A 23,418-nucleotide genomic window follows, 5' to 3' on the forward strand; every position below is an offset into this window, starting at 1 on the left:
ATATGTATATTTACATAAGTAATGTTTTAAGCATTGTTGTAAGAAGTAAATAAATAATACTGTACATGCAAAGATATAGGTATAAAATGTTTTCAGTATAGGTTAACTAACAGGAAAGATTTTTTTAGTATACTATTATCTCTGGCTATTATTACATACTGCTCTGTGATTTTAAAAAACAAATCATCTTTATTATTACCACAAAAATTCCATCTGACCAGGCATGGTGTTACACGCCTGTAATCCCAGCACTTGGGAGCCTGAGGTAGGATGATAGTTGTGAGTTCGAGGCGAGAAACAGAGGTTCAGAAATAAGCCTTCTACATGGAAACACCGAACATGACTAAGGTGGCACCACGAATCTGGGGAAAATGTGTTGCATAGGGCCGTGGCTCTCAAGCTGTATGTGAGTCAGAATGCCTGGAGGCTAAGCGCAGCTTGTGGAATGCAAGATGCCTTTTTGATTGCTAGGGCTGGGAAGAACACAAACATTTGCAAGTTTCCAACCCTGCTTTACTAGATAATATGAGAAAAACTGTTTGGAAAAAATAAACCTCACATGCTGCACAAGGAGGACATTTAAATGCAGACATTAAAATGAAATGACAAAATGATAAAGCTAATAGAATAAGATGGAGGTATTATTGGACAGATCATGCCCCCCAGATATGTTAAATTCTCAATCCTTTGTACTTACAAGTGTAATTTTATCTGGAAATAGGGTCTTCCCCATGTAATAAAGATAAGATGAAGACATATTTGATTAGGGTGGTCCCTTAACCCAATATGATTGGTGTCATTATGTGACATGAGAGGCAAGGATTGAGTAATGCATCCACAAGCAAAGGAACACAAATGATTGCTGGCAACACCCACTTCTTTTTTTTTTCCTCGCTGAGTTTATTGGTACATTTTAGGTACACAGTACAGTTACATTCATTATTGGCATCTTGTACCTTTACATGACGTCTTGGTTCTCATTTTTCCACTTGTGCCTGCCCTCCCTTCACCCCCTCCTCCTCTCCCCATTTACAAACATTTTATTCCCATTTCTTCATTTTCTCCTATATGTTTTTTCCCTTCTTTCCCCTACCCTTCCAACTTTCCCTATACCTTTTGCCCTTTTCTTCCTGTTTCATATTGTCAATTATCTCATTAGGAACTTATGTACTATTACAGTTTTTCACACCAGAGAAACTAGTTGGTATTCACACATGTATGACTTATTCATTTCACCTAGTATATCCTCGATATGTATCCATTTCCCTATGAATGAATCTAATTTTTCATTCTTTATGGCTGAGTAGTATTCCATTTTATAGAAAAACCACATCTTCTTTATCCAATCTCCAACTGATAGGCAATTGGACTGTTTCCAAGTTTTAGCTATTACAAACTGTGCTTCTATAAACATAGGTGTGCATATATCACTGTGATATGATTCTTTTTAATTCTTTTGGAAAGATAAACAGCAGAGGGATGGCTGGGTCAAATGGAACCTGTAGTCCCAGCTCTTTGAGGTATCTCCATATTGATTCCCATAGTGGCTGAACTAGTCTGCGCTCCCACCAACAATGGAGAAGGGTTCTTTTCTCCCTACAACCCTGCCAACATTTGTTATTGAGTGATTTCTTGATCGCAGCCATTCTTTGTGGAGTGAGGTGGAATCTCAGTGTTGTTTTCATCTGCATTTCTCAAATGACCAGTGATGTGAAACATTTTTTCATATATTTACTTGCTGCCTTTATTTCTTTGTCTGAGAAGTGTCTGTTCATTTCAGATGCCCATTTTTAAATCAGGTGTTTATATGGGGGCACTGATTGTTTTGAGTTCTTTATACATTCTTGATAATAGTCCTTTGTCTGAGGAGCAGCTGGTAAAAATTTTTTCCCACATTGTAGGTTGTCTCTTAGTTCTGTTGATGAACCTTTTTAATAAGATGAGATCCCAGTTGTTAATTCTTTGTGCTAGTTCTCATGCTACTGAGGATTTGTTCATAAAGTCTTTTCCTATGTCAATGTCTTCAAGAGTTCTGCCTAATTTATCTTCTAGCAAGTTTAGATCTTTAATCCACTTAGATTTTAATTTAGTGCATGGTGAAAGATAAGGGTCCAATTTTAATCTTTGGCAGGTTGAAATCCAGTTTTTCCAACACCATTTATTAAAGAGGCTATCTTTCCTCCAGTGGGGACTGTCAGCTCTTTTGTCAAAGATGACATAGCTGAGTGCATCTGCAGTTGTTTTTGTTTCTTCCAATCTGTTCCACTGATCCTCAGGTCTGTTTCTTTGCCAGTACCATGCTATTTTTATCACAGTGGCTTTGTACTATAGTTTCAAATTGGGAGTTGTTATACCTGCTGCCATGTGTGTGTTGCCTAGGATGGCTTTTGCTATTCTAGGTCTCTTATGGTTCCGAATGAATTTTTGGATTATTTTTTCTAATTCTGTGAAATATAGTGTTGGAATTTCAATTGGCATTACATTGAATCTGTATAGCAGTTTTGGTAGTATGGCCATTTTCACTATGTTGATTCTTCCTACTCAGGAGCAGGGGATATCTTTCCATTTTCTTATATCCTCTTCAGTTTCTTTTTTCAGAGTGCTGTAGTTTTCAGTGTAGAGGTCTTTTGTTTCTTTTGTTAGAGTGATTCCTAGATATTTCATTTTTTTGCATGCTATTGTGAAAGGAATTGTGTCCCTAATTTCTCTCTCAGTGAGACTGTTATTTGTGTACAAGAAGGCTATTGATTTTGGGGTGTTGATCTTGGGTGCAGCTACTGTGCTAAAAGTGTCAATTAAGTCTAGCAGTCTTTTGGTTGAGTTTTTTGGGGTCTTCAATTTAGAGTATCATATTGTCAGCAAATAATGACAGTTTAACTTTTTCCTTTCCTATCTTTATTGCTCTAATTTCTTTCTCTTGTCTAATGGCTATGACTAATGTTTCCAGAACTATATAAAAGTGGAATGGTGATAGTGGGCATCTTTGTCTTGTTCCTGATTTTAACGTGAAGGTTTTCAGCTTTTGTTCATTTAATATGATGTTGGCTGTTGGTTTTTCATAGATAGCCTTTATTAAATTGAGATATACATCCGTTGAAAACTGGATAAAGAAGATGTGGTTTTTCTATAAAATGGAATATTACTCAGCCATAAAGAATGAGAAGATAGATTCATTCATACATAGGAAAATAGATACATATTGAAGATATACTCCTAAGTGACATAAATAATTCACATGTGTAAATACTGAATAGTTTCTCTGGTGTGAATAATCTGCAATAATACATAAGATCCTAATACGATTACTGACATTTAGAAATGGGAAGAAAGGAGCTAAAGGTGTAGGGAAGGTGGGATGGGTAGGGGAATGGTAATAAGGGAAGAGAAAAAAATGTGAGATAATGAAAAGATGGAAATAAAGTGTTTGTAGATGGGGAGGGGAGGAGGAGGTGAAGGGAGGACAGGGGTAAGGGGAAAAAATGAGAAGCAAGACTTGTCATGTAGAGGTACAAGATCCCAACAATGAATGCAACTGTACTGTATCCCTTAAATGTACCAATAAACTCAATTAAAGCTGAAAAAAAAAGAAAAAAATAAATTGAGATATAGACCATTTATTCCAATTTTTTGCAGAGTTTTTATCATGAATGGGGCAACACACACTTCTAAGAGAAAGGCAGAGAAAGATTTCTTTCCCTAGAGACTTCAGAAAAAGCAATCTCCCTCCAACACCTTGATTCATGGCCTCCAGAACTGTGGGAGAATATGTTTCTCTTGGTTAGGCCACTCACCTTATTACAAAAACTCTAGGAAACTAAAACAACTGGGGAGTATTTTTGTAATGTTTGAATAGTGAAGAGCTTCTTAAGCAAAACTTCAAAAGCACAGAATCAAAGATGTGACATAAAAATTAAGGATGTGATATCATAAAAATTAAGAGCTTTGGTTCACACACACACAATGTTAAATGTCATATGATGTTTTGAGTATTTACCAAAGTGCAAAGTATACATCTAGTTGGGGGCTGCTTACTAGAATGTACATTCAACACCTGGAAAACAATGAAGGTTCTGGAAATGGAAGAAGCCAAAAGTAAATATTGAAGACAGAATGCACATTCCCCCAAGCCTTCAAAAATTAAAAAAAAAAATGAGAGCTGAGCATGCTAACACATGCCTGTAATCCCAGCACCTGGGAGGCTGAGTCAGGAGGATCACAAGTTTGAGCCCACACTGGGAAACAGCAAGTTAGTATGAGACCTTGTCTCAAAATTTTTAAATAAAAATAAAAGTAGAAAGGGCTGGGGATGTAGCTCAGTGCAAAGGTCCTGGATTAAATTCCCAGTACAACAAAAGATAAATTTTGCAAGATAATAAATTTTCTTATCTATTCATCATTCCTTATTACTTTTTATGGATATTCAGAACTTGGGAGAGTTCCTGGCCCTTTGGAAGAAGTTCAGTAAAGCAGAAATTCTCAAAGGGTGACCCCTGGGCAGAGCAGAAATATCAGCATCTCAGAGGTTTTATTAGAAAAGTCATTTCTGGGGCTACTCCAGACACAGGAGGTGGAATTAGCCTCCTAAAGATGGGCCTGGACTCTGTGTTTAGCAAACCCTCTGCACAGCACTGACAGATGTTCCAGTTTGAAGCCCACCATCCTCCTGTGTGGGTACAATGCTACCAACTATACTGAATCCAGGTGTTTAGGGGTGCCTCTGCAACACATACCTTTCAATGAGGATCCCAATTAAATTTATCCATTTTCAGCTTAATATCTGTCACAATCACTACTCTTTAAATAGCTACCTTTATTAATATTTCAGAATAGGGCAATGGGTTGGTTAGATACTAGCACAAATATTTGTGCAGTGTAGTGGCGCATGTCTGCAATTCCAGTACATGGAAGCCAAGGCAGGAAGAATACAAGTTCAAGACCAGCCCCGACTACATAGAAACCCTGTCTCAAAATCAAAACAAAACAAAAAAATACTTCAGATAATCAACTCATTAAAAGAAAAGGATTTGTTCTGGCTCCCAGTTTTAGAGATGTCTTAAGTCCATGATTGCTTGGCTCTATTCTTTGGACCTATGATGGCACACAATGGCAAAAGGGAAAACCACACTCCTCTCTGGACAGTGAAAAGGGCAATGAGGAAGGGAAGAGGGTTCCACAATCCCCTTTTGAGGACACAGCCCTAGTGACTTGAGACCTCTCACCAATCCTGCACCTCTCAAAGTCTGCCACCTCCCAGTAGCACCAAGCTAATGATGAAGCCTTTAGCATCTGGGTGTATGGGCCCATTTCACATCCAAATGACAGCAGGTACTTGTAAGATAAAAAAAATAAACAACACTGGAAAGAAAGTGAAATGTCAATAATAATTTCAAAATACCTAGACAATAGGACCTTGAATGTTTCTCCACAAAGAAGTAATAAACACCTGATATGCTGGATAAACTAATTACCCTGACAGGAAGGCAGGTGGCATCTACTCTTACATCTAAAAAGGAATCTATTTTAATTATTTAAAATAGAAAAAAATTATAGAACATTTTATTGCTGTCCTACATAGGATACAATTGTTTCCTTAATATATGTGAGTTATGACAATATGTTGGGCACTTGATTACTTTCTAATCTCTTCAGGTGATTTCTCTAGTTTTAGCCTCTCCATTGTCAAAAACTGAATTTCAAACAGACATGTTGGGGAAAATTAACACTATTAAAGCCATCGCACACAATTTGGAGCGTTCTAGGTGCCCCAGAGAACTGGGCTAGATGGCCTGGTAGACCCCTTGCCTTTTCCCATTGTGGCTGGGGAAGGGGGCTGAGGAGCTGAGCCTAATATCCTAGTGAGTGAGTGTTGAGATGGCTTTTCAGGGCTGTCCTGCTCCCCACTGCCCCTGTGGCTTTGAGTCCTCTTTGCGGGAGGCAGCTACTCATAAATGTATCTGGAGGGAAGCTGCTGATCTCCACCAAGCAGCGAGATATTTGGGACTGTATAGAGCGATTCCATGGTATATAGAATAGCAGCTTTCAGGCTGTGCTTTGCCTTGGATGTCTCCATGTGCAGTTTGCACCATTTTGAATAGAAATGCTGAGGCAGGCTGACTCAATGACTCGTATGTACTGATAGGTAACTGCCGGATTTTGGACACAACAAATTTATTGAAAAAAAACAACACCAAACTGCACAGCACAGTCCTAAGGCACAGACTGATAAATAAACTAACCATGCTAATAAAAATTATTATCAAATTAAGTCAAGGACACATGAACACTTCATATATTTATTTTTTTCTCTCATTGAGTTAATTGATACATTTTAGGTACACAGTACAGTTACATGCATCATTGGGATCTTGTACCTTTACTTGACAGGTCTTGGTTCTCATTTTTCCCCTTGTCCCTGCCCTCCCTTCACCCCTCCTCCCCTCCCCATTTACTAACACTTTATTTCCATTTTTTCATTTTCTCATATTTTTTCCTTTCCCTTATTACCTTTCCCTACCCTTCCCACTTTTCCTACACCTTTAGCCCTTTTCTTCCTATTTCACATTGTCAATTATCTCATTAGGATCTTATGTACTATCATAGTTTTTCACACCAAATAAACTATTAACACCTCATATATTTAAGCCTCAGACATACCAGGCTTGTAAGTTTATCACGCTCACCAGACCAACAAAAACTGCAACCCCCACCTAGATTGTATAAAAGGACAGACCACCAATACTGAGGTGCAGTGGAGCCATACTGACTTGTTCCTCATCAGACCACCTGGTGAACATGTGATGAGGTCAACAGGCCATGAATTCCAGCTCTCCCTCCCCCAGTTTCAGCTCAGCTGGATCTCCCTGCCTGATGAGCCCCCATCAAATGCCTGCCATTCACACTCAGGTGCCCGGTGCTGTTCCTCTCAGGAGTCCAGCTTGGTCTGTGACTCTTCACATCTCTGTTGACTCTCTACCTTAGCTTTCAGACCTACCTCTTCAATCCTGCCACTACTGTTAATCCTTTCTTAGCTATTCTATAACCTGTATATTATTTTGTGAAGTGTAATGTGTGATTTAAGTGTAATAGAAATTAGAAATTAAATTTGAAATAAAAGAACCTGTGTGATGCCCAGTTTACTGGCTAACAAGTGAACCTTGATTAGTCAGCCTCATAACACTAACAACATTGATGTAACTTGTGGATTTACAGTCACTGAATAAATTCTGACATTGTGGAAAGACACAAACATTGTCTGGTGTATGTTACTGGAATAGATCGCTCACAACAGGAACTGGCTGCTCTACTAAGAGAAGGCTACATTTTGTGACCACCTCCAAATGATTAGCAGTAAGAAAATCAAGCTTGCTTTTACTATGACTTGATGCAAATACACATCCATAAGAAGAGATCTACTTCTGCCCTTCCTCCTCTGCCCACCATCCCTTGGCTGAATTTGCCTCAGGCAAAACTCCAGTTTACCTCCCTTTCACACACCACTTCCTATTTTGTCTTTCCAGAAGCTACTTTCTCAGCAACTCCGAATCTCTTTGCCTCCAAGCAGTCTAAAGCACCACTTAGACTATATTTCCTAGCAGAGCTTTGAAGCAGTTTCATAGCAATGTTACAGGATCATCTCCTAAACTGCCTGATAATTGTTGCTTTGATCAAAGGAAAACCAGAGAGACGTTATCTAGGAAAACAGAGTGGGCCACAAGATGTGAATCTTTAAAGCTTGGTTTGTGGTTCCCAGTTCTGAATTTGAAACACTTCACCTGGCTGCATTCTTTCACACCATTTTGAACAGTTTGTGGGTCCCTCCATGGGTAGTCATTTTCTATTCAGCTTGTGCCACAAAGAGAAAACTTACCACAATACTAAAAACTGCCATTTTGAGTACCAGGGTCCTGCTGGGTGTTAGCTGAGGCCTCTTGACAATGGCTACATATGGACAATGGCAGGTGGGAGAAAGAGCCACTGGGTCCAGGTCCCAGCCCTCACCCCACTGGGCAAAGCACCTCAAGGAGCCTGGCATCAGGAGGCTGTGGGCAATAGCATTCAACCTCCAGAGTGTTTTTATTTTAAAATCTTAGATGCATAAGACTCTGGTGGGTTCCCAGCATGCTTTTGAAATACTTAGGGAGACTTAAGCATAAATTAGTGGTTTTCCCCTTCCTTACAAGAAGGTACAATGAGCTTTGAAAGGCTAATTTTATTGCTGTTGAAAAAAAATAGACTAACATTGGATCCAGTGTCATAGACTCCAGCATCTTCAGGGTTTTGACAGATGCTAGAAATTTCTGGCAGAGCCAGATCTAAAACAATGGATTCAGCCCTATGTTCTTAGTAGGTCACCAATAAGCTAAGGCCACTTGTCACCTGGGACCAGTATTTGAATTTGAGCATTCTGAGATCTAAAATAGCATCTCACACCCCACTCAGCCCCATGGTTGCCACCCACCCAAGTTTCTAGAATTCCTTGCTGTTTTTATTATATCTTTAAGCACTCTCTTCAACAGCTTTTACTTTAGGAAGCAAAGGAGGAAAAGCAGGTGGAGGTAGAAGGGTTAGAATGGCTATGTTTTAAGAGAGACAACAACAACCCAAAGCTCTGCTCTAATGGGTAGAAGGCACAAGGAGCAGAGGTCAGGGGAGTAATGACTTGTACTCAGGTAAGGGGGGATGTTTATATGGTCCCCTAACTTCTAATCATGTTGCCCACTCCACTTAAGAGCCTTTCAAAATGTGGTTTCATAATGCTTCTCAAACTTGAGCATGCTCCAAAATCAACCAGAGGGTTTATGAAACCACAGATTTCTGCTCCCCACATACAGAGACTGTGATCAGGTGGGGGTTGGGGTTTCTATTAACTTTTCTAGGGATGATGGTTTATAGTCCACACTCGGGGAGTTCTGGAAGAAGGGACATAGGAATTTGTTTAAAATGAAATGAATTTGGGTTGTCTATTTAATGGACTGCTATGATTGGATAAGTGTTCCCTAAAGGCTCATATGCTCAAGGCTTAGTCCCCAGCCTGTGGTGCTATTTAGGAGATGATAGAACCTTTCCACAGGTGGGGCCTAGCGGGAGGAAGTTGGGCGTACCTTTGAAATAGATAACAGATATTAGGCTCCCAGCCCTCCCTCTTTCTCTTTTTCCTGTAGCCACCATGAGGAGAGATGCTTCCTCTACCATGCATTCCCAGCAAGACATGCTGATCACCACTGTTGGGAGCCATTCTACATGATTTTGGGGAAAAGTCATTTCACAATTGCTAGATTTCCCTCACCTTAAGATGACCATTACTCCCCTTCCCATAACACCCTGCTTTTCACCTAAAAAGACAGCTTCTCCCCACTGCCAAAGGACAGGCTTCTTCTTCCCATGATGCCTGTTCTGCCAAAAAGTAACCAGATACTTGCTACCTCCAAGTAAACAGTGATATCACAAGCCCCTCCTAGTGATGTCACGTGCTCCTCCAGTCCCTTAATACTACCTCACGTAACTCCACCCAGCTTCTATAAGCTCCACCCCAGTCCTATAAAAGAAGCTCTCTGTTCTGCCATACTGCTCTCTCTCCTTTGATCTGAGACAGCCCAGAAGATTGTCCCTACAGTAAAGGCTCATAGTGGTTCTGGTCTGCTCTTGGTTTTCAGCTTTTTTACCTGACAATAATTAAATCATGATTTAAGGCCTAGTTTTCCTGTCTATAGACCAGCCACAGCATGTTGAGACATAACTACTTTCACCTCTGGTCACAGCTAAGACCTCAATGGTTCCATGATGCAATGATGCCCTAGGGCAGGACTACATCAGCTGGAGACATCTTAGGAGGAACCAGATCTTCATCTGCATAGTTCCTCATTGTTGTAGGACCATTTCCATGGCCTTGGAGTCATTTGCTACTTCTTTTTCTGCTGATGTTCTGAATAAAGGTGTGGCAAGCTCAGGGCCTGGGGTCTTTGCCACCCAGAGCCGCATTGACCAGGCCAAAGCTCAGCTTCTTCTCCAAGTCTCATTTTCTGTCTATATATTAATTAATTCACCTTGTGCTGTCCTGGCTTGCAGGAGACTAGGACTTTCTGCAGAGGTTCTAGTAATGTCCCCTTTCCTTGTTCCCTACACACCACAAGACCAAGAGCAATGGAGCCACCCTACTGTGGACTGAAACCCCAAAAACTGTGAACTAAAATGAACTTTTCCTCTATTTAAATTGATCCATCTCAGGTATTTTGTCAGAGTCACAGAGGGCTGACAAGCACACAGACTTTGTTCTCTTTGTCCCTTCTTTCGTTTGCTCTGTCTTGGCTAGTACCTTACATGTTTGTTTCCAGGCAACTGGAGAGAGGGAGGAAGAAGGAGTAGACAGTGTCACTCTCCATTCTGGAATGCTGCAGCTCATTAGCAACTTTCACTAGAGAGAGGGGAGAGTCCAGCTGAGACCAATCAACTCAACAACTGAAGTCAGAGATATATTCTTTGTGGGAAGCTTATTATTACCAGTGGCTTGTTCCAGAAAGATGAGGTTCTTCATATACAAAAATCTTTTAAGATTTCTTTCAAAAGCTCAAAACTGTTGACAGGCAAGAGAAAAGACAAAATAACTTCTTGTTTTTAATAAATCATCATGCTCTCATATTGACCAGAAAGCTGGAAAGGCAGAAATATGCTTTGAGGAAACTCCTTCAACCAACAAATAAATTAATTGAGTGAGGTACTAGAGTGCACCAGGCTTGAGCAGTTTTGCATTGGCAAGTGGATGCATATGGGAAAAAGAACTCAATGATTAAAAAGAGAGTTGGTACAGAATATAACCCAAGCCTTAAGGAGGTACAGGGGGTACTGGAGTGCATTGCTCAGATCAACCCAAGGCACCCACTCTGTCAGCTGTCAGGAGTGTTAGCTAATGAGATCTTACAGTGAAGCTCCTTGAGAGCTGTACTCTGCTTGGTAGTGGAAGGGTAGCTATATCAAAGATTGTGCCCCTCCTTGGGACAGCCAAATCCAAAGACTGAAAGGGTTTAAAGGCTATATCCCTGTGAGGGCTAGTTTTGGCTGTGCCACTGTATGAGATGTTTGGTCAAACATTTTGGATGTTATTCTGGATGCATCTGTGAGGTGTTTTTGTTTTGTTCAATGGCAAAGAATAGCACTTAAATTGGTGGGCTGTGAGTAAAGCAGATCATCCTTCATAATGTAAGAGGGCCTCACCCAATCAGTTGAAGGTCTTACTAGAACAATGATTGACCTTCCCCCAAAAGAGGGCATTTACAGACTATTTTAGGGCTTGAAGTGAAATTCTTCCCTAAGTTTCTGTCCTGTCAGCCTACCCCATCCAATTTTGAATTTGCCAGTCTCCACAGTTGACTAAACCAGTTCTTTAAAACAAACCAAGCTCTTCTTTCTTCTCTCTCCCCTCTTCCCTCTCCTTCTTTTCCTCCCTCTCCTCTCCTCTCCATGAGTGGGCAAAGGCCTTCATTGCAGCTACACAACAGCTCAATTCCTTCTGCCCAATCCTGTATAACTAACTTCCTCCAAGTGTTCCTCTGAAGAACTCTCCTCAATAAACTTCCTGCTCACAGACCTCCATCTCAGAATAGAATCCCCAGAAGCCCAACCTGTAAAAGGAGGTGTGGAGTTTGGACATGTGTGTGTATGTTTCTGCACACCACACACCCCCCACTCAAGACAGAGAAACTTCATTTTCAGTGCCTTTGGAATCCTTCCATGCTGATGCACAGTATGACATGCATCAGAGGATGCATAAACATTGGCCATTTGCTGCTAGTTGACATAGTCAGTGCTGAATCACTTCCTGACAAGGATGATCCTCCAGGAAATCCCTTCAGAGTCATTGCTGAAAGGGGGTCATTGAGCCTTTTTAAAAATACCCTCCAAGATAAATATCTTAATTCTCCACAAGGAGGCCCACCTCTTACATTTTTGACACATTGAACTGAAATCCCAAGTCCACCTGTGCAAGAATTAGGACACATGATCTTTATCCACAGAAGTCTCAGTTCATTTTCTCTTTCTCTAAATGAATACCACATTTTATAAAGAAAAAAATATTTCCTATAGTTCCAGAGGCTGGAAGGACCAAGGTCTAAGGTCTACAGAGTCCCAAGGTGGTGCAGGACATCATATGACAAGACACAGAGAGCTTGCTAACTTGAGTCTTTTCCCTTTTTTTGACTTCCACATTTTATTAGTTATACTGGTTATACACATTGGTTTAATGGGCTGCATTTTGGCAGACTTGTACATGCACATAACATACTTAATATTCTCCCTGTCGCCTCCCCTTTCCTCATCCTTTCCCCTAATTTCACATTTTGGAGAATGGTTAATGGAAGAATGAATATGATCAAAGCACATGATATGCACTGAAATCCTCTGGTCTTCTTATAAAGCCACAAATGCAATCATGAGGGCACCACCTGCATGACTTCCTGTAATTCTAATTACCTCCCAAGAGTTGTTCTTCCAATAAGTTAGGTAGAACTCTTGAAGACATTGGTGTAGGAAAAGACTTTATGAATAAATCCTCAGTAGCATAGGAACTACCAGAAAGAATCAACAACTGGGATCTCATCTTATCAAAAAGCTTTTGCATTGCAAGAGAAACCACCAACAGAGCTAAGAGACAACTGACAATGTGGGGAAAAAATTTTTCCAGCTCTGCCTCAGACAAAGGTCTACTATCTAGAATATATAAAGAACTCCAAAAAATCAGACCCCCCAAATATAAAGACCTGATTCAAAGATGGGCATCTGAGCCGGGCGTGGTGGCGCACGCCTATAATCCCGGCACTTGGGAGGTTGAGGCAGGAGGAGGATCACCATGAGTTCAAGATCAGCCTGAGCTACACAGTGAGTTCCAGGTCAGTCTCACTACATAGTGAGACCCTGTCTCAAAAAACCAAAAAAAAAAAAATGGGCATCTGAAATGAACAGACATTTCTTAGACAAAGAAGTAAAAGCAGTAAGTAAATATATGAAAAAATGTTTCACACCACTGGTCATTCGAGTGATGCAGATGAAAACAACACTGAGATTCCACCTCACCCCACAAAGAATGGCTCCTACCAAGAAATCAACCAATAACAAATGTTATTTTTGGTTGTTGGAATGGTTGTGGGGAGACAGGAACCCTTCTCCATTGTTGGTGGGAGTGCAGACTGGTGCAAACACTGTGGAAATCAATATAGAGATAGCTCAAACAATCAGGATTAGAGCTCCCATTTGACCCAGCTATCCCTCTGCTGGGTATCTTTCCAAAATAATTAAAGAATCATACCACAGTGATATATGCACACCCATGTTTATAGCAGCACAGTTTGTAATAGCTAAAACTTGCAAACAGCCCAATTGTCCAGGAACTGGAGACTGGATAAAGATGTGGTTTTTCTATAAAATGGAGTACTCAACCATAAAGAATGAGAAACTAGAGATATTTATAGCTAAATGGATGTATATTGAGGCCATACTCTTAAGTGAAAGAAATAGGACACATGTATAATTACCAAATAGTTTCTCTGGCATGAAAACCTAAAAGTGTAAATAAGAACCAAAGTGTACACCTGATAATGTGAAATAGGAAGAAAAGGGATAAAAGAGTAGGGGAAGTGGGAAGGGTAGGGGAAAGGAAAGAAGGAAAAAGAAAAAATATGAGAAAAGGAAAAAATTGAAACAAAAATCTTTGTAAATAGAGAAGGGTGGTGGGGGTGAGGACAGGGGTATGGGGAAAAATATGAACCAAAATAGATCATGTAAAGGTACAAGACCCCAATGATGAATGTAACTGTACTGTACACCCAAAAAGCACCAATAAACTTAATTTTTAAAAAAAGGTTGTGCTTCCATATACCACTGACATATGACTTTAGGGATTAAGCTTCAGCATGAGTTTTGGAGGGAACAAACATCTAGATCAGAGCAATGTGGAAACCATTCATATTTTAAAGTGTTTGCCTTTCTAACTGCCCGTGTTCCTACACTTAAGACATACTTTGTATCTCTCATTCCTTCCTGATTACCCTACCATGTAGCCCCAGACACAAACACAAAGTGCTCACAAATTCACAGAACATTGGAGCAGTACAGGTCTACTTATCTGCTTTGCAGTCGAGAGACACACAAGAGTCCTGGAATTTCCAGCCCATGATCAGAGGCCTCTGCGGAGTCTGGCTTCTACCCCTAAGTCTGTTTTACCCCGCATCCTGCCCCTCTGAAAGTGGTCATAGTCAAGCGGCGCAAAGGCTGCCCACGGTCTGATCCTGGATAACTAACAGGTGCTGGAAAGCATTAAATTTCTAACTGCTTCATTCCCCTGTTGATTTGATTCTCCCTCCTATTGTGATAGAAGGAAACATCATAATGGAAGGCAGCTAGAGCCAGATCATGTCTGGAGCTACTGCTATCAGAACTCATTGGTCCTGGGCATTTTTCCCTGCAGAGCTTGTTAGTATTATTTCCCCCCTCTTCAGCAAGCTTCATATATAAACTTGGCTACACTGGAACTCTGTTTCACAGAATTTCCTTCTCTGTATGTTTTTAAGTTAGACTAAGCCAAAAGAAAATAAATATTTTACCATATATGAAAAGTGGAAGCACCCCAACAGACCTTACTTCCTGCAGGGCCTCATGGTTCCATTTTGCAACACACACACACACACACACACACACAGTGCCAGCAGGTTCAATCTTGTCCTCTGCCTGCCCTGCTGTACACTCAGGGGTTTCTCATTTAACTGGTCCTGTGGATGACAGCAAGTCCACCCCAGACAAGCAGCACAGCTTTCCATAGACTTCTCCTCAGTTCCTCTTCACCTTCTCCCTGGCACTGGACGGCTGGCTCCCTGATGCTTCTGTAAGCCCTAACTTGTCCACCACATCTGTGTTTCAAAAGGCCAAATTCATAACTTCTCAGACCTCTCAGGCCTCTCACCAGACCCTACCTCCCCCAGCTCCTCCTATGATTGTGTAAGGTCTAATTCCCACCATATCCTTCATTACATTGCCATAGACACTGGTATTTGAAGTTTAGGAAATTTAGGATGATGTTGAAGGCACACTTTGCAAGAGGGCAGAATCATAAAGACAGGCTGCCCTACCCTATCTCTCCCTCTCTTTCTCTAATTAGCTGGTTTGTTATCCATCTAACAGTAGGTTCCAAGGTCTAGATGTAGGAAGAAAATCTCATCTAACTTCTTTTCTGCCAATACCAAAGAGTTCTGAATTCAGTGGACTATTTTGGCTCTTTCCTAGGCATTAACAAAGTCAGTATTTTGGGTTTTCTTTTCTTCTTTTTTTTTTTTTTTTTTTTTTTTTTTTTTTTGGTACTGGGGATCGAACTCTGGTCCTCGCTCTTGCAAGGCAGGCAGCAGTACTACTGAGCTACATCCCCGGCCCTGGTTTTCATTGGTTTTAATACCCTCCATGATCAGAACCCAGATAGAAGAGGGAATCTTGCTTGGATCCTTACCCCCAAGTGTCATCAAAGCTATTTTTCATCTGTCTTACCTCCTCCACAAGGATAGCGACCCATCCAGCTTGGCTTCATGACACCCCCAGCACCTAGCACAGTGTGGTTGCTCAATATATATGTGTTAACTAATGAACACGTTTGGCCAGAAAGGCACCCACCAATTTTGTTTTCTCTCTTAATGATGACAGGTTGACAAACATTAGAGACAAAGTGTTCCTTTTAGCCCACTGGAAATAAAAGCCATACCTTGTTTCTGCCAGAATTTTTTTTTTTCTTTGCAAAGCTTCCCCTGCCAGAGAACCCTGTGTGGGAGTTTTCTCCCAAAGCAGTAAATAACAATTTACACCCACCCTCCACAGGCGCATTGCATTTTATTGGCTAAATATAAAAGGCTAACTGCAGGCTTCCTCAGGAAGACCCATGCTGTGGATCTCCACCTTCCCTTGTGTGGAACTGTGCCCTTGCAGTCCTCCTGCCTCCTCCTTCTTCAGAAATGGCCCCCACAAGACCAGCCACCCACAGGCCTGGGGCAAAGCAGGACTGGTTCTATCAAGTGCCAAAATACTACCACTTTATTTCATCAGGCAGATGATATCATTTCTTAACACAGAGAAGGGTTACATCTCAGAGGATTCCTCAGGGATGCTCCAATTCTAGAACTCCAGACATGAGACAGAGCAGAAAATTAGCAGTTCCCACGAGGCAATACTATTACCTAGTGACAGGAAAACTCCTGTGCCTGGTGCCTGCTCCTCCCTGTCATCTCCTGTAAAGCACTTCCTTCAAGTTTTAGATTTAGGCTTTGGAGGCTTCTCTTCAGAGAAGCTTCCTATGACCACCCCTTAACTCGTGTGAGGAAATTATCATGTGCATGCATTATATTAATGTTTTGTTGTCAGAGCAAGTCCACAAATTGGAGTAGTTATCCTAGCTATATGAAAAAAATGGAAATCAAAGATACTAGACAACTTGTGCAAACTCACCCAAGTAAAGGGCAAAGCCAAAACAAACAGGGAGGGAGGTTAAGATGTTGGGGGTTGGGAGGAAATGAGCAAGGAAGGGAAGACAGGCTATCAGAACCTCAGAGCATTTGCCAGTGTGATTATTTGGGGAACACAGTTATTGGCTAGGGCTGCTATAATAAAGTACCATGAACAGACAGGGCTTAAACAAGAGCATTTTCTTTTGTTTTTGTCTCATGGCTCCTCCAGAGGCTAAAAGTTTGAGATCAAAACATCAGTAGGGTTGGTTTCTTCTGGGGGCTGAAGGAAAAATCTGTACCATGTGTCTTAGTCACTTTACCTTTCACTAGGATAAAAACCGGACACCCACAGCTTAAAGAAGGAGAGGTTTATTTTGGTCATGGTAACAGCGCCTGGCCAACAGGCTCCAAGGCAGAAACAGGGTGCGAGAGTGTGGCAGAAGACAGCTACTCACACCATAGCTGCCAGGAAGCAGAGTGAAGGGAGGAATCTTCCCTATCACACCCCAGTGACCTGTGTCTAACAAAAGCCCCTTCCTTTTTTTTTTATTTTTGGTACCCAGGATCAAACTTGGGCCCCCACAGAGCTTGCAAAGCAGGTGGCAAAACCACTGAGCTAAATCCCCGGCCCACAAAGGCCCCTCCTAACAGCATATTCAGCTACTGAACTCATTTATAGATGAACCCACTAATGAGCACAGTACCCCTGTGATCTAATCATCTCCCAAAAGCTCCACCTCTGAGCACATAAGCACTTGGGGGGGCATTAGATCTAAACGATAACATCATATTTCCCCCCTGGCTTCTGGTAGTCTCTAGCAATCTTTGGCATTCCTGGCTTGTGGAAGCATCACTCTAATCCTTGCCTTCTTCTCTCTGTGTATCTGTGTCCAAATTTGCCCTTTTCATGAGGATGTCACTCACACTGGATTAGGACCCACATTGATGAGTCAGTTTAACTTGATTACATCTCCAAAGACCCTATTTCTGAATCAAATCACCTTCCAAAAATTAGGGAAACAATTCCTTTCACAAATAGCATCCAAAAATGAAGTATCTAGGAATCAATCTAACAAAAGAAACAAAAGACCTCTACACTGAAAACTACAGCACTCTGAAAAAAGAAACTGAAGAGGATATAAAAAAATGGAAAGATATCCCCTGCTCCTGGGTAGGAAGAATCAACATAGTGAAAATGGCCATACTACCAAAACTGCTATACAGATTCAATGCAATACCAATTGAAATTCCAACACTGTATTTCACAGAACTAGAAAGAAGAATCCAAAAATTCATTTGGAACCAGAAGAGACCTAGAATAGCAAAAGCCATCCTAGGCAACAGACACATGGCAGCGGGTATAACAATTCCTAGTTTGAAACTATACTACAAAGCCACTGTGATAAAAACTTCATGGTACTGGCAAAGAAACAGATCTGAGGATTAGTGGAACAGATTGGAAGACACAAAAACAAATCCAGATGTACTCAGCTACCTCATCTTTGACAAAGGAGCTGACCATCCTCAGTGGAGGAAAGATAGCCTCTTTAATAAATGGTGTTGGAAAAACTGGATTCCAACCTGCCACAGATTAAAACTAGACCCTTATCTTTCACCATGCACTAAATTAAAATCCAAGTGAATTAAAGATCTAAATATTAAAACAGAAACGCTAAACTTGCTGGAAGATAAATTAGGCAGAACTCTTGAAGACATTGGCATAGGAAAAGACTTTATGAACAAATCCTCAGTAGCACAGGAACTAGCACAAAGAATCAACAACTGGGATCTCATCTTATTAAAAAGCTTCTGCACTGCAAAAGAAACCATCAACAGAACTAAGAGACAACCTACAATGTGGGAAAAAAATTTTCCCAGCTGTTCCTCAGACAAAGAACTCTTATCTAGAATATATAAAGAACTCAAAGCAGCCAGCCCCCCCCAAATATAAAGAACCAATTCAAAAATGGGCATCTGAAATCACAGACATTTCTCAGACAAAGAAGTAAAAGCAGTAAGTAAATATATGAAAAAATGTTTCACATCACTGGTCATTTGAGAGATGCAGATGAAAACAACACTGAGGTTCCACCTCACCCCACAAAGAATGGCTGCTATCAAGAAATCAAACAATAACAAATGTTGGCAAGGTTGTGGGGAGAAAGGAACCCTTCTCCATTGTTGGTGGGAGTGCAGACTGGTGCAACCACTATGGAAATCAATATGGAGATACCTCAAAGAACTGGGACTGGAGGTTCCATTTGACCCAGCCATCCCTCAGCTGGGTATCTTTCCAAAAGAACTGAAAGAATCATATCACAGTGATGTATGCGCACCCATGTTTATAGTGGCACAATTTGTAATAGCTAAAACTTGAAACAGCCCATTTGCCCATCAGTTGGAGACTGGATAAAGAAGATGTGGTTTTTCTATAAAATGGTATATTACTCAGCCATAACAAATGAGAAATTAGATTCATTCATAGGAAAATGGATACATATTGAGGATATACTCCTAACTAAAATAAGTAAGTCACACATGTGTAAATACCAAATAGTTTCTCTGGTGTTCATAAACTGTAATAGTACATAAAATCCTAAAGAGATAACTGACATTGTGAAATGGGAAGCAAGGGGCTAAAGGTGTAGGGAAGTTGGGATGGGTAGGGGAAGGGTAATAAGGGAAAAGAAAAAAATGTGAGAAAATGAAAAGATGGAAATGAAGTGTTTGTAAATGGGAAGGGGAGGAGGGGTGAATGGAGGGCAGGGACAAGGGGAAAAAATGAGAACCAAGACCTGTCATGTAGAGGTACAAGATCCCAACAATGAATGTAACTGTACTGTATCCCTAAAATGTACAAATAAATACAATTTTTAATAAAAAAACAAAAAAATAGTGGGGGTTAGGACTTCAACACAGGAACTTGAGGAAAGTACAATCCAAACAATAAAGGAGAACTATCATCAGAGCCACACAGGATTTGGGTCCTTCTTCCCTTTCTGTGCCAAGCAGCAGGATTGGGGAAGACATACCAGTACCACCACAGGAAGCTGCACCCTGCAGCCCAGGAAATAGAGTCCTACATGGTAACTGATCACTCAGAGGAAAGGGAGGAACCCCACTGCCATGAAACAAATGACAAAACCTAACCAGAAATGAGTCCTGTCCCCACTTACCCAGTCACCAATGGAAGCCTATTAGTCACAGGAATCACTTTAGAAAATCATAAACAGCTATTTAACAACAATAATAGATAATAGTAGATGATAGTAGATAATTATAAGCATGGTTTATTCCAGAATGCAATAGTGTTTCTCAATAACTGGAAAGCTATTACCATAATTATATAACATATTAAGGGGGAGCGATAGAGTCTGTAAATATCTCAAAGGATGCATGGGACCAAGTGCATTTCTCTTCCCATTTTCTCATCCTTCCCCTCTCCTCTTCACCATGTGACTTTAAATCCCTTCCACTAGAGGCAGAGTCACCTCCCCCACTTTTATTATTTTGGGGGATGGCTCTACAACTTGCTTTACCCTGAGAAAATTGGGTAGCAGTGTCAGTATGCCACTTCCAAGCCTAGGCCATACAGAACATGATTGATTTCCTCTTGTTCTTCCTTATCCTTCTGCCATCACCATGAGAAAACTACCTCGACCACTGGTCCAATGAAAATGAGAGACTTTTAAAGAGAGCTTAATCCAAGCTTTAGGCAAGCTGGATTAGCCAAACTCTAGCTACTCCATGAATGTGTGAGTGTTAAAATAATTGTAGTATGAAGGCATTGAGTGCAGGTTGGCTGTCCTACAATATTATGGTGGCAATGGTTAACTGATATAATACAGAAAAGGCACTTGGAAAACTCAGTGTTTGTCTTGGGCTTAAAACACACCCACTCACACAGTTACACGACTACCTAAAAACTGTGGTCAGCTTTGCAATATTTGTTCCTTTGAAATATTTTCTACAAGAACCATAAAGCAAGCATCAAATACAAAGCTAAAACATTAGAATTAGTCATGTTAAATTTACAAACAAGACCAAGATGCTAACTTTTAAAGATATATCTTTCAGTAATAGATTCTAGACAATGACTAAAACAGAATAAATAAGTGGTATAAATATGGGAAGGAAAGAGACAAAAATCTCCATACAGTAATACATTTGTTAATCTAAAAATATATCTCAACCAAAAGTAGAGCCTGAACAAACTTGGATGCAGATGGTATATTTTGGAGGTGATCCCAGGAAAGGAAACTTTGGGAGGTAGAGGAAGGTGTGTAAAGGAAGGCAGAAAAGCCACATAAAGTTATGTAATTATTCCACCAAGACCAAATATATACAGATGAAGAAATCTCTCAAATCTCTCTTGAAAGGACAGGAAGTGGGGACATTTATCTCTCAGTTTCTGAACCCTGCTGGTCAGAGGCTGCTCCTGGAGGGCTGTGACTCCCTAAACATCTGGGTTGCACTTGTCCAAGGGATGAAGAACTGCCAAGGTTCTGTCAAAAGTCAGCATGGAGGAATATTTTAAGAAGTGTTCTGAGGGGTGGCAATACAGCCCAAAGAAGTTTTCATGGGATTCAGAATCAGAATTAAGGCAATCAGAGCATGCCCAAGAGCCTAAGCCACAGGAAGGTCCCCAGGAACAGGGCGTAGGCAACTGGGGAAACAGTGAAGAAAGAGGAGGTTTGGAAGGAAAAAGGGAGGGTGGTCCCCCAGAAAAAGAGAAGGCCTGTAAGATTGTCCTAATATCTCCTACTGTCATCTCTAGTCCCTATGAGACAGGCATTTGGCAGAAATTGCCGCCCCCTCACCTCTGGCTTCTCTCCCACCCCACATCCCAGTTAGTGCTCATACTGGTGCTGAAATGTAACCTGGCCTTTGAACATTGGTATCACAAAATTGGAGGACCCTTCTAAAAACCCCAAATGGTGCTTGGATTTGTTAACAATATTAATACTAATAGGAGTCCCTTTGAGCCAATAGAAACCAGTAGCAAGCTGTCCAGGTTGGAAAACCAGCTCTTGCCCTGAGCCCCCAGGCTCACAGTTCTCATGCAGCATCACCAAAAGGAAGGTCTGGGAGAAGATACCTGGCCTCCAGTCCTGGATGGGGACAGCCTCTTGGCTTGGTGACCTCAGGATTGTCACTGGCTCTCTCTTGGCCACAACTTCCCAGCTATAGTGAGAATAAGACTGTTCAGACCTTCTTTATTCCACAGGACTTGTGGAAAAACAAATAGTCCCTGAGTTTGAAAGCAAAGCGCTTAGCAGGAAGCCTCAGTTTATATATTGTGTTGGCACCTTTTTCAAATCATAAACCATTGGTTGATGCTCTCCCTAAGTTAGGTTACATACTAAGCACTGTTGGGAGATTCAAAATGCTAAGACTGCCCAATCAGGAGTCTATCAAGTCCCCTCTTTTCACTGGAAAAACTAAGCAACTCTCACCCAATCTCTGCCCCTCTCTCCTTTCTTCTTTCTCACCACATCTTGCCTTTCTTTCCATCAGTGCCTTCCTGTTCCTGGCTCTTACCTCTTTCACTTCAATACTCTCCCAGTTTCCGCATTCTTGAGGAATGACCATCTTTCCCTTTCTCAGTCCACCATCTTCCCACTGCCCAGTGGACATTTTTATTTTGTAAAGGGTTAGATGATAAATATTTTAGTTTTAGCAGACTGTATGGTCTCTGCCACAATTCAACCTGTCATTTTATGAAAGGCAGGCACTAGAAGTAATGTAATCACGCAGGTGGGCCTTGTTCCAATCAAACGTTTTTTACAAACATGGGTGAAATATAGCCCACAGGTTGTACTGGAGACCCCTTTTCTTGTTAGGTAGAACACAGTGGCCCATATCTCTAACCAGCTCCTAAATGACACTTAAGTAGTGGTCAAGAGTGAAGCTCTCAATGAGCTTCTGTGACAGGTACAACTTGCTCATTGGCCTTTCCAAATCTCTTCTCACTTGCTGCCTTCCAGGATAGAGGCTGAAAAGGCCAAATTCATGCTTTCTTGATTTCCTTTGCAGCCAGGTGGCCATGTAAACCAGTTAATACCAAAACAACTAAACCAAAGTGCAGGGGTTCCCTTTTCCCCTAAGTTCTCAATAATTTGAGGATTAATATAAAAGAATGGCAGTTGAAGTCTTGAATTTCATCTTTCTTATTATAAAGGCTATTTAGAGACTTGTTAGGTGAATCACAGAAAAGGGCAGATTTATGCACCCTGGGATGACTAGGACAGGTCTCTCCATCTGGGTGCAGAGATGAGGGAAAGACTTACTAGTCAATGGTGCAGATGATAACTGGTACCTTCAAGTAGGCTTTCTCCCTGGAGGAAAATTGGTGTTGCTAAGCTGAGAAAGCTCCATTTATTCTTTCTGAATTTAGCAATCATTTGCATCATTCCACTTCCACTGGGATAGAAGAAATAAAGGGTCAGAGAAAAATTGGAAGTGAGTCACAATGAAGGAAGCCATCAAAAAGTGGGACAGCCACTTACCCCTCTCTGGAGCTTTTTGTCTTCTTACCATATTGGACTTAGCAGTAAACATGTAGTAAAGAGGAGGTGTGCAGTATGATAGGGAAGTCCCACATTCCTGTTCATGCAACAGCAAGAATCGTTTTTTTGCCTTTGGTTCCTTCCTGGGAACATGAGTGGGCAATTTTCATTTTTTCCTCATAAGGGTCTGAAATGAATCAGAATGACCCCACAGGGTCAGAAAAAGACATTCATTAAACCTCATCTTTTCTTAACCCAAAGCCAAACATTCATTCCCTATATTATTTCTTTCCTAAATTATATCCATATGCCATATTTCTGCATAACCATCCAGAGGTTGTGAAAATCATATTTATCCATTCAATATATATTTAACAAGCATCTATTTTATTCCAGGTAGAGTTCTAAGTGCTAAAGATACACAAACAACCACCAAAGAT

The 23,418-nt window shown here is 40.9% G+C and overlaps 1 long non-coding RNA gene across 1 annotated transcript in view; it reads right to left on the reverse strand.

The window, feature by feature from the left end:
- The window catches only part of LOC104850545, a 48,206-nt gene extending 25,049 nt beyond the window's left edge, over positions 1–23,157 (reverse strand). Inside the window, exons 1-3 of the long non-coding RNA XR_004516220.1 lie at positions 22,979–23,157; positions 22,760–22,892; positions 21,568–21,653 (exon numbers count right to left, since the gene is read on the reverse strand). This is a non-coding gene — a long non-coding RNA (uncharacterized LOC104850545). The remainder of the gene's footprint in view (positions 1–21,567; positions 21,654–22,759; positions 22,893–22,978) is intronic.
- Positions 23,158–23,418: the final 261 nt, after the last annotated feature.

The sequence above is a fragment of the Fukomys damarensis genome, unplaced genomic scaffold (genome assembly GCF_012274545.1).
Source record: "Fukomys damarensis isolate Sample0158 unplaced genomic scaffold, DMR_v1.0_HiC HiC_scaffold_7, whole genome shotgun sequence".
NCBI lineage: Eukaryota > Metazoa > Chordata > Mammalia > Rodentia > Bathyergidae > Fukomys > Fukomys damarensis.